This window comes from Fringilla coelebs (genome assembly GCF_963513975.1).
Source record: "Fringilla coelebs genome assembly, chromosome: 6".
Classification (NCBI taxonomy): domain Eukaryota; kingdom Metazoa; phylum Chordata; class Aves; order Passeriformes; family Fringillidae; genus Fringilla; species Fringilla coelebs.
In genome coordinates this window covers 43794206-43806696 of record NC_140034.1, presented here as the reverse complement: position 1 = coordinate 43806696, position 12491 = coordinate 43794206, and positions in this window count along the sequence as shown.

The window sequence follows — 12491 nt, the reverse complement described above, 5'->3', positions numbered from 1 at the left end:
CCTTACATTCCTTTGTAATTAACTTTTATTTGCTGTTGCAAAGTGTTAAGATCTAAAAAGTAACCAAGAGACAGAATATCTACCTTGCACCTATTGAAAGAAGTATTTGTTTAGCACAGAGAAAATCCTAGAATGACCTTTTTTCTCACTTCCTTTCCAATTAAAACCTGATGCTAGTACAATGAATTAGTTCTCGCAACTATCAAGTCTGATTCTAGTTCAGGTGATCAACTATTGCCAATAGTCTGAAAAAAAATATGACATAGAGGCTTATAGTGTAAACAAAAGAGAGCAGGTAGCCAACACTGCTAAATCCTACTGTAGTTTTTGTCAGGGGTCACTACTTGATCAGTTCAAAAAATTGAGACTAAAAATTTTCAGGTCTAAGGGGTGCTAAAATGTCTGGGCAAACCTGTGGGATGCTGCATGTGAACAGTGATGAGCATGTGAGTGTGGGTATTTGCACTCACAGTCACTGAGAACACACACTCGCAGGAGACAGTCTGGTTGTGAGTCTGCCAAGAACCACCAAGGAGTGTAGTGCAGGGAGGGTCTTCAGGAGAAGCTCTGCTCATACAGGCACTAAACAAGGTGTACAAAACTTCCACTTTCTATGTGAATGAGTGATTTTATGAGAGTGCTGGATTTAAGACTAAAATCTGGAGTCTTTTCTTTCCCACATAAATAATCTGAGTATTTCAAGAGGAATTATCCTCTTGAACAGAAGGATACTCATCTGAGAAGACAGAAAGATAAAGATATAGCTCAGTCACTCCTCTACCACCTTCTCCAAACTCTGGACCAAGGAAATGCTGAGGAGGAAATACAAGATAAGGATGTCTAGTACACTCATTAGTCATTATAAACAAAGTTTTGAAAATTAAAACACCTGGTAGAATATTCTAATTTATACTGGGATAGGACTGTGAAGATCACTTCCACAGTGCCCAAGTACTTCTTTCACACTGAACTTGGACCATGATGAAGAGAATTTGACAATAAAATCTTAAGCAAGGTGTTTTGAGGTCAGTACACACAAACCAAATGATAACTAGGCCCTCTTCAATGTAAATTTTGCAACATATCAAATGGGGCAATTTACAACTATGCCATGTTTGTCAGTTATGTCCTAGAGACACCTGACAATTTAGTGGCAGATTACCACTTGGGATGTAACAGTGACTTCATGCCTGAATGTGTTTCTTTTAGTATGTGTCTAGTATGCATCTTTTTTAAACAAGGAAGACAATTCACAATAATTGTTTATGGCCAATTTCAAGAAAATGCACTATTCTGTTCTTTTACTCTTTGTAACGCAAAAAATATTTTTCTTGGGTGTGATCTTGCTATCAACTGATATAATAACTTTTCTGTCTCCTGCTACTCTGACCTGCCAGACAGAACCTAAAGTTATGGCACGAGTGTAAGTCATTAGGAAGAAACTCTATGCTGAAACAAGACACTTTATTCCAGGAAACTGTTAAAGGAATAACCAGCTACAGATAGATTTTGACTTTCCTGTTCCTGAGTAATCTTTTGTAATAGTCCACAAAACAAACAGAGATGGAGATTAGCAAAATGCAATAACCTGATCACCTGCCAATAGAGATCTTTCCATTCCAGCTTTTGATGTACATTTGGCACTAGTGTACTTGCCATCACTGGTAAATGTCCTATCTATCTTTCAGGTATGTGCCCTTGATGTCTAAAAGCCTAGATTTACAAATCAGCCACTCCTAATTAACCCATCAGTTCACAACAGTGCTTATAAACAGTAGTTTTGAGAAGCAGTTCTGCCTCTAAAAATTAATCATGATTGGCAGGTTTACAGGTAATTTAAGCTTTACCTTAAAAAAAAAAAACAGAGAAAGCAAAAGGAGAATCTAAGCTTTCCCAATCAATTCAACAAATGTAAAGACAACACGGTATTTTTGTAAGAGGAGAGAAACCACTGCAGGTCCACACAAAGAAGTAAGTAGAACCCCTCATCTGGTCTCCATTTGCTCTAGTCAAGCAGAGCAAAGGCATGACCAACATCTCCTGTAATGAAAAATATGGGAAACAGAGAGTTTTGCATTGCCTGACTGGCTATGGTGACAGGAAAATTTTCCTATCCACACCTGCAGATTCTGGTGTGACAGGGAGAAAACTTTACACCTTAACTCTCCACCTATAAAGACAAATTTTGGAGAATTGTTCTTCCTGTACATGTCATTTTAACCACAAAGAGACACAATTTAGACATACTAGTATCACAGCATAACTAATAAACAGACTGGAAAAATAAAACCTCTATGTAGCCATTCTTGATATATTGTGGATGAGAAGGGAGGTTAACCAAACTATCATTTTTCTTGATGGCAGAAAGTATAAATAGAGGGTAACTGGCTAGAAGTTAAAATCCTCCTTCTCTTTCCTTTCCCTCCTCCTTGGAAATAATGAAGAAACAGTATATGGCAGTTATTGTGATGTGCTCATGGTATCCAAAATCATGAAAACGCTTACAGGATGGTGTATGGTCAGTGAGTAACCCAGGGTAATTATGAGGCATTAACACACAGGTAAAAGATGGCAAATAATTTGTGCCACTCTTTTCAGTTCTCAGCCTTGCGCCACATCTGACCTCCAGGCACCAAGTGCTGTTTCTGCAGCTTCAGTTTGATATCTCATGTGTCTGTCCAACCCATGTCCCATTCTGCCAGGGTCCTTTCATCAGCACTGACCAGCTTCCAAGTGATGGTGTTGAGTGCTCCCTTTGCAGAAGTAAAGCCAGAGGCTTTGATGCAAGAGCTGTAGCTTTTTCTTCTCATCATCTCCAGCACTCAGCAGGCTATGGCTGTCAGAAGCAGCCTGGCAATCTCAGACATGTGCTGATTGCTTAAATCCTCTGTACTTGCATGAGGAGGAGGGATATGCCAGCTCCTACACTGATTCAGGCATCACAGTGATTTTGTACCTTCAACACAGAGCCTGAATAGAAATATTATGAACTGTTACCACCCAGTGGAATTAAACTGTCACTTAGCACTTTTTCAAGTTCATTGTATCAATCCTACATTGTCATTCCATCAGTTTGTCAAGGAAGTCTAAGCAATGAACTAGTTTTATGTGCAGGTCGAATAGCATGACATGCAGCAGGAAATCATTTGTACTTATCAAAACAAAGGGCAAACCCAGACTGAGTGATCCAGACATATGGGAAAACCTCACAAATTAAGTATTATTGATTTTTGTGGTTTTATTGTTAGGGGCTACATATGCTGGCTTCACAGGGTATTTTGGGAGCAAGTTTAAATTGGACAGAAATAAAGACACAGGCATTTGAACTTTTCTAAGACTACATCTTTACTACTCCCTGAAGACATAAAAATGCATTCTCTTCTCCAGACTTGGACAATACATACAGATTAACTAACCAATGATATTTTGAAATAGAAACATTTATTTGTAGGTTACTGAATAAATAATGCCTACAAATTGAGTTGGTTTTGGACTCCATCTTATTCCTTGCCATCACCACGGCCGCTACATCAAAGGGCCGTAACAAGTGAGGCTGTCTTTGTTTTTAGCTACAAAAATGCATCACACAAAGAGGGTTTGGTGATAAACACTGCTATGCCTTCACTGCAGCAGCATGCTGGAGCTCTGTAAGACAGTGTAATTGTCCAAAGCAGACAACTACCTGTCTTTCCACTGTAAATGTACATAACGCTTACCACACAGCTGGGCTCTGACCCCCAGCCCAGGCTTTTGGACACTGTCAGCACAATGACAAAAGGCTCAAGTGGACTGATCTCCTAAGATGCAGAGGACTCCAAAACATACACAACATACACAACATTCACTTTCAACAAAGTGAAACACCTAAACTCAACAATGTACCTCCTTTGGAAGGTAGGTAAGGCAAAATGGTGTAAGTATTTAAGAGCACTTGCTAACACAACACTTCCGTCTAAGCCAGGAAGCTGTTCAGAATCCAGGTGGCCAGAACAGGATTCCTTCAGTGCAAATTTAGCTGCAAATGTTCTTGGTTTATGTTTCACTAAATCCTTAACTGCAAATGATAGCAACACCCTTATTACTAAATATTATTGAGGAAAAAAAGAAGTCTCCTGGCAAAATTAATCACCATAAATACCAACCAATGTATTGGGATTTTCCCCTTTGTACTATGATCTTGTGTCTACTGCCAGGCTGCCAAAAAAAATGAGGCTTACACAACCACACTGTCCCTGTGGGTTTTATTGTTTCCTGCTGCCCAGTAAGTCTTTCCACCTATTCACTGATTTCAAGCCAGACACAATTAGGGGATCAACATTCAAAAGACACTGAAGCCTCAGTTATTGAGTGAGAATGAAGACCCCCTAGACCTCCCTGAGAAAGGCTGCAGTGGGAGTTCAAGCTTTATTTGGTTTGCAAGGGTGCCACCGTGTGACACAAACCCGTTACCAGAAAAGGTGACAGGAATGTCCTCCTCAAGGCACTCCAGCAATTTGCTAGAAGAAACAGTGACTGCTGTGAGGCCCTTCTGCCCTAAGTGTTGAGCCTAGTACTGTATCTTTCAGAAGATCCTCACCAGGTACCCCTTGGAAAAGGTTATTGGGAACCCCCTTAAACAGACCACCAGGGAATAGATGCCTGCAAATGGGACAGGAACAAAAGCAAGAAGAAAAGAAACAGCTAATCTTGGAAGCAGCAGAAAGCTTCCTACTAAAGTGCTTTGGTATTTCAATGAGACAGGTTTTTTATGTATTTTCCCTACATAGCTGTGAAGGTTCCTCTGGCACTATTTATGTCAATAGAAATAGTATTTCCTAACAGTTTCCAGCATGGGACACTGCAAAATGCCTGTTCTAAGTCCTCCTAAAATGTCGGGTGAGCAATTCTGATCTGTTTTCCACTACCTGACCTAAATTCTGCGATATAAATAGCAACCAGGTGTTAATTAATTCCCATATGCATGCATGTATGTGGATGACATGTGTTTATATCCACGTGCGCTTTTCGGGACAAATCTTTTCTCAGTTACCACAGCAAAAGTAGGTCTTACACAGATAAGGACCAGATGCTTAATTAATGAGAGAGCTTTCTGCCTCAAAGGAAGCGTACTAAACCATACATACTTGAGATGCTGCCTCTGCCATTGTACATGGCCCAGAACCCTATGCACACTTGGCATGGATTTGCAACAGAAGCCTCCACATTCTGTGTGACTGCAGACCATGGTTTACCTCCAGCCATGCTTTACCCTGCAGCAGTCTGTGCTGCTCATGGCGAGCGGGCCAAGCGCTGCTCATTGTGACTTACACAGGCAAGTCTACACAGACTCAAAGGCCATGGCAGCACTCAGCTTGTGGCTGCAGGAGGAGTCCTGCTGCCAGCATGCACATCACCAGAAGATAATGAGAGCCTGCCAGGAACACCTGCCCACCAGGGAACACTTACCTGAGGTGTATCAGTGACCAACTGAGGGTAAATTTATATTACCAATCTAGTCCAAAGTGAGCTTCTGGAGTGAACTTCCTGAAGATGCCCACCTGCTGTGCTCTGGTTCATGCTGTGGGGCTGAATAACGTTTGGATTAAGCTACACCAGGACTGTACTCTAGAAACACGCCGAAGTAACCAGCACAGCGTGGACTTAGGAGGTCCGGCTGCCTCTGTTGGGTTGGATTATTACTCATGTATACACAGCCTGAATCCAGTCTCATAAAAAATGAGTACATGGATGAGTATATTACAGGATGGTGTGTAGCAGTACAGGGCATCACAGCCACAGCCAAGAATGAGGATATGAATATACTACATGGAGATGGCTGTATACTGTGTATTTGTCATGCACAGAATCTCAGAACAGCTTAAGCTGGAAGGGACCTCTGAAGAGCCTTTAGTCCACTCTCACATCCCCAGCTACACATTATGTGTGTTGTCACTTTTTCAATTAAGGAAGCCGTGGTTCCAGGCAGCTGGTGGTTTGTAAATCCCACAAATGGTGATCCTAATTTTTGTACTCATAAATAATGCTGATCTTTTCTTTTCCTGCCTGAAGAAACAGGCCTTGAGACTCTGCATGGGCTTAACCTGGGATACAAAGGGTACCTGTGTCTGCCTGTGTGCTAGCCTGGCAGATCCATACTAGTGCTCTCCTGCACTCAAGATAATTAGCTGGATTTAGAGGCTGTCATTAGCTTGGATACAATACCAGACTAATACAGTTACACCACTTTCAGGATCTAAACTGGTCGCTGGTCACGTTGCTCCTCCAGATTGGAAACATGTACCAGAGGAGTTTGTCAACCCCTCTAAGGGGGCGCTGCATCAGACACACTTCTCCAAAGGAGAAGGAACCAGCAGGTTTGTTCCCTGCACCTTCCAGACAGCCTTTGTGAATGATGTGCAGTGTCAGAAGCTTAGCAGTGCATGTGACTTGTTTAGCAGCGATCTCTGTCATTGTCCCTGCAAGAGAGCAAATCCCAGGATCCAAACTTCACTCGGCTGCTGGGTAAATGACAGTGCAGAAAGTACAACAAACAGTTGGAAAGGCAAACACCAGGGGTTCCTGCCTCAAGGGAGATGAAGTCCACCATCTGGACACCACATGGTATGGTTTGAGGAGGCCACCAGTCAATCAGAAGTGCAGTCATTCCCAGATGTGAAGCACAAATTTGGCAGTAGGGCTAAGTGAGACTAACTTGAATCACACAGAGATGTGAACTAGCAGGTGATGTAACCTTAGATCCATTTACCTGTTTTTCCTGGGATAAATTAATGCAGTTACGCTTTAGATAAGTATTGGTTTGAACGCATTATGTGAACACTTTGTAAGTGTTCTAGTACCAAACTGACCATATTTTCACTCACACACATTTTACACTTGGATACATCTCTGATTATTCTTAATCCGCCAAAGAGATGATAAATTAAATTTAAGCTTGCCCCAAAATACCTACTTCAGAGGTACTGTCCATTATCCTCATATTAGGGATGCAGTTGATAGTGAGCTGTCAGAGAACAAGAAAAAGCTCAATTCATGGATGGGGCTCAAGGACTTTGACTTTGGGAGCGGCAGGAGCATCCTGCTCACTGAACATTGAGGCAGGCAGCCTCTATGCCTCAATATGGTTACCAGTACTAAAACCCAACGCTGCAAAACTGCAGTTGGGAAAATCAACTGCAAAATATACTTGCAGGGTGTGAGAAAAAAAAAAAGCTTAAAACTTTGTGGAAATTTTGGAAGCAACGCCACTGAACCAGCTGAAGACAATCAGATATGCCTTTTTATGCAGCCTGCAGAAAAGGAGGATGAGGGGGGACTTTATTGCCCTCTACAACTCTCTAAGAGGAGATTGTTGGAACCTTGAAAAACACACACACACACAAAAAAAAATTGTCCTAGTCTATTAAAAACATTTCCTTAATACACAGTGAAATTGTTTCCTTTATATTGGAGGGCCTGCCATTTTAGTGTTCTTAACTGAAGATGAAACTAAGAATTTATTTTTGAAAAGTAAAAATTAAATTATTTTCATTTTTAAAATCTCATTCTATCCTCTTTTCTTTAAAACACTTCGCGAATTTGATTTCTCAGACATAGAAGTGAACCTGAAATACTGCATTTTCTTGAATTCCACACTGGTCTCCTAAAGATGCCTGTAATTAGCAGGAGTATTCCTTAATTCTTTTATGCCCTGGTCCTTTTTTAGTTCTTCCTTGTAAGGATCCCAAATTTGGAATTGCTTATGTACAATCAAAGATGTTGCAGATATAAGTTAGAAAATATGATGAGCTTTGAACTTAGTCTGTTTTCTTTCCTAAAGACTGAAATGTATTGTAGTTAATTTTCTTAGAACTTCAAACACACTGAGAGCCTTAAAATTAATACAGAAGTAGGATAAAATATATAAAAGCACACTTATTTTTATTGCTTGTATGCCTCTGGTAATAACATTTTAGAGTAACGAGCTGGAGGCTAAAACTGTGTGAAACATTGTACTGAGTTGGCAAAAGAAGAGTTTCATTAGTGGATGGACAATTACAGAAATGATGGATTTGACAGATCCAACCAGTGTTTTCAAGAAATCATACAATTAATCGATCTAAATAGCAGGCATTATGACATATTCTCCTGGCAAAGGGAATTAAATCCCACAGAAAACGGAAAGGTATTACACAAGAAGGTTCTGAAGGGTCACTCATTAGCACTGTGCCCTCACCCCACAGCCCTCACGTGCACAGACTGCTTTGGAATGGAGACAACTCTTTACAGAGACAGCCCAACACTGAGGCTCTTGTTGGTGTGGGATCCATGTCCTCACAGAGTCCCAGCATTCCCACTGTCACCTACACCTCTAAGGAACCCACATGCCAACCACACTGCCTCTGAAAGAGGACAGAGTTTTAATGTTACTCTTCTTAAGCTGAAAAACAGTAACCCTTTAAACACTACTCACAAATTAACAGTTTTTAGCAGTCTTCATTGAGGCAGCCTGTAGATCAAGGGGAAACAGGAAAATGAAGAAAAGAAAATTAAATGCTGTAATTTGCTAGTACAGCAATACAATGCTGCTTTGTATGCTGACCTCTTAGTGCATTGTATACAAACATCTACATGTATGTCCACAGAGAAAGCTGTACATATACATATATACACATACATACATTTATCTCACAGAAACCTGTGGTAAGATAAGGCTTTTGAAAACATCAGTCATTTTTTAAGAGAGCACAATCTCCCTTCATATATCTAATCCAATAATATAACCTGCTGTTTCCAAAAAGTTCAAAATAAATAAGCACCTGTAGATTTTATAGGAAACATATTAATAATCCCTGTGTGTCTATAAAATTATCTGAATGAGTATAAAAATGGAGTTGCTGTCTAGGTGACAACTTCTTTTTGAAAGGGTAGCTCAAGGCAAGACTGAAGGTTGGGGCCATGAGAACTATTGTGTCATTTAAGGATCACGAGTTATCTTCTTCTAAGCCTAATTGTCTTTTACTGAAATTGATGAGAGATTTGCAATTGACAACAGTGAAATGAGGTCAGAGCCACAGCTGATATGACTAATTACTAAGCTACATTCACTCCATCTGTCCCACAAAATGTCTAAGAAAGAGCATAGGGTAAAACATCTCCATCCTATGCTGGTGCTCATCAAATCCTGCATAAAAATAACAGTGAGAGCACTTGGAAGACTTCATGCTCTAAAGTATCTAAACATTTGTGCCAGAAGAATTCCTCAAGTTTCCATGTAGAGAAATTTGGTGGGTAAATTAAGAACTCAGATGACAAGGAATGTGTGGGTGTGCTTGTTGTATATATTGTGGCAGATCCTAAAAACCCACTCTCCTATGTAGGTGCCTGAACCCTACAATGAAATGCCAAGTTAGTTTTCCTGACTCACCTAGGTGTGTCATGCTGTCTCCAAGTTAGGTGCATAATACATGCTGGCAATCTCCCTTTCAGGCTTTGTCTTGACAATGCAGCAAATGGCTTATGACTCCTGTTCCAAGATCCAAAACCATCATAGCTGCATGGCTAAAAAAATAATCCTGTGTAGTAAATGAATTCTTAATATTTAAATTTGTTCAAAAAATTCTGGCATGTTAACTTGTATTCACAGAGCTTTATTTCAGAAAGGTATTTATTATTTGTGCCTCCTGTGTTAACTTATGTTGACTAATAAGCATCCATCTACAGCTAGTATGAAACCTACACGGCTTCCACAGCTGTGGCTAATTTTGGAGAAATCAAATCACATGCTCTCTGCTCTGGACCAAACTTTTATTGTTTGGTGATCTGGTAGCACAGACAAACAGTACTCCTGACAGTGGAACTGCAGTTTCAGAGACAGTGCAACTTGCAATGAAGATAGGAGTATCTACAGATGAATGTAGAAACAACCAAGTTTGGAGAGGAGGAATGGACCTCAGATGAGATTTTTTTGTTTGTTTGTTTCCTTCTAAGTAAGATACTGATAGAGTCAAATACCAAGGTGGGGATTTCTGCCCCAGCCATGCAGTTTATCTGCTAGTGTGAACAGAACAGGAGCACTGCATTTGTGCCACTTCATATTACACGAACACCATTTATATTGTGTACGTAGAACTGAGAAGCACTTTTTCACTAATCAAACCACAACACTAAGCAATTACCCAGACTTCTGTCTATTCAAACATAGTAATGCTTCATACTCTTCCACTTCACTGATTTATTTCGTTAGCAAGGTGCATACACACACACATACACACAGACATGCCTGTTAACTGTGCACCACAAATCTGAACAGGTGACATCTCCATGCTTTTCATAAACCACTCTCCAGAACTGAGACCAATGGAAGTGGAAGAGCCCACATCAGTATTATTAACCTCTGCAAAACATGGTGATCACACTCAAAGTGCCCACTGGAATGGCCACTGGCCCACACTGACTTCCTAACTATGCCCACAGACTGGGAGAGGGCTGCCCAGCCAAAGACACGGGGCTGCCCTGAGGCTGACCTGCACACGAAGGGTTGAATTCCTGGCTCGCACACCTGCTCTGCCTGTTTAAACTGCTTCTATCGATGCAGTGATACTGTCTCCTAGTGGCTATATTCCTGAAGGAGCAGACCCTAATCCAAGCTTCTCACCTGAAACTCCCACTCTTCAGAGGCATACAAAATACAAAAGCACCTCTAGATTTTTAGAGTATCTAAATCAGCACTCTGAAAGGTTTTGGTTTTTTTTTTGACAAATACAAACCCAGCAAAACAGTAGCAGGGTACTTTATTATTTTCCTTTAGTAAGACTAAAGAGAGAGATAAGAGCCATAATAAAACCATGTGAAGCAAGGACTTTGCTCAGAGGTCTGAAAGCAAGCATGGGCATCAACTGATCAGAGACAATCTCATGTAACCTTTAGGTCCTATCCAGACCCTGTAAAAGCAAAGGAAATGCTGAAATGCTCTGCTTTGGTAAATCTCTATAAATCAACCCACCACATACTGAGCCCTACGCCAGACACCACAGTCTGTGAGTGTGGACTCATGTCCTGGGATCTTTGTACCACACTAAGCACTCATAAAAGGCAATGCCAGCACAGATCAGGAGGCCAGGTCTCCCAGCAGCATCCCGCCTGCAGTCACAGCCAGCAGAGGATGTTTAAACAGAAGATAAAAACAAGAAACCTTGAACTGTATCCATACTTGGTGCTAGCCCTTTCTCCTTAAACAGGATATTTTCAGTTTTCAGCATCAGCTAAACACCAAAAATCCATCTTAGTAATGAGATCTGTATCAAGAGATTTTGTGAAAGAAGGACTAAACCTTCAATATACAGACAGCGTAAACCAAAGCCCCACTAGCTGGAACTAGAGTAAGGTAGACCCAGAGGGCACATGGGTCTGATTTGGCCATGTTGTTGAACATTTCTCATTTTCTTCCAATTGAAGTTTCCCATTGTTGACCATCCTCTTGGAACAGAAAGATTTGTGCAGCAAATTTCCATACATGGATAAGCTTTACCAAATAAAATATTGAAAGAAAAAGAAAAGAATTACTGGAAAGGCACAGACAAGGAAATCTTTCCTACCAAATCCTGTCTGCAAGTGACTACTAACTCTTAACAACAGAGCACAAATTTACCTTCCTCTGTATATATATATCAGGGCCTCTTGATGTTCATTAAACCTCCTGTCACGCACCTGATATCCTCACTTTGAAGATTTTACATAAGCTTCCCTGTTAGAAGAGTAATAAGCCACTACAAAAACAACTGTAGTTGGAGTAGTTTTAACACCACAAAATAAAACCTTTATATACTTCTGATCCAAACTAACATATCGAGCTAAACATCCCAAGAGGGACTAGACATAAATATGGAGTGTATCCCTTTGATCCCACCTTTTCCATGTACCTGTGTGTGCCTGAGATAGCGCCCATTGCTGCAAACAGAGTAGTGTTTCTGCCACCATTCTCATATTGTGCCAGTGCTGGTGGAAAGCATTTCTTGAACAAGGTCCAGTCAATATTCACTCTCCCTGATGATCCTTTTGGTGCCTCAGTTTGCTGACCTTTATGCCAGAATGAAAGCTAATCTCTACCCCCAGCTTTTCACTTGAGGGAAGAGAAATGAGAATTCAGTTTTGGAAGAGGTTCTTACTGGTAAACATGGATTGACAATTGAAACGCTTCCCACTCAACTTCTTTTTCCACACCTCCTTCAGCTGTCACGGACTGCTAACTGAATCATACCAAACAACAATTCCAGTTTGTTTTAGTCTAGGTAAATTTTCTACAAGGTTTGAAAACAAGGCCTAAACTTTTCATTTCTTTTCTCACCCTGACAATTTAGCTCTGCTCCATAAGAAAAACAAAAGCATGCATCTACTGAAGCCTTTCTGGTTTTGGCACTCTTTTGTAGTCCACCTATTCAGACAAATTCTTTCAAAAGCACCTCTCTCTCTTTCTACACACATTTAAAACCTCCTTTCATCCAAAGCTGACAAAT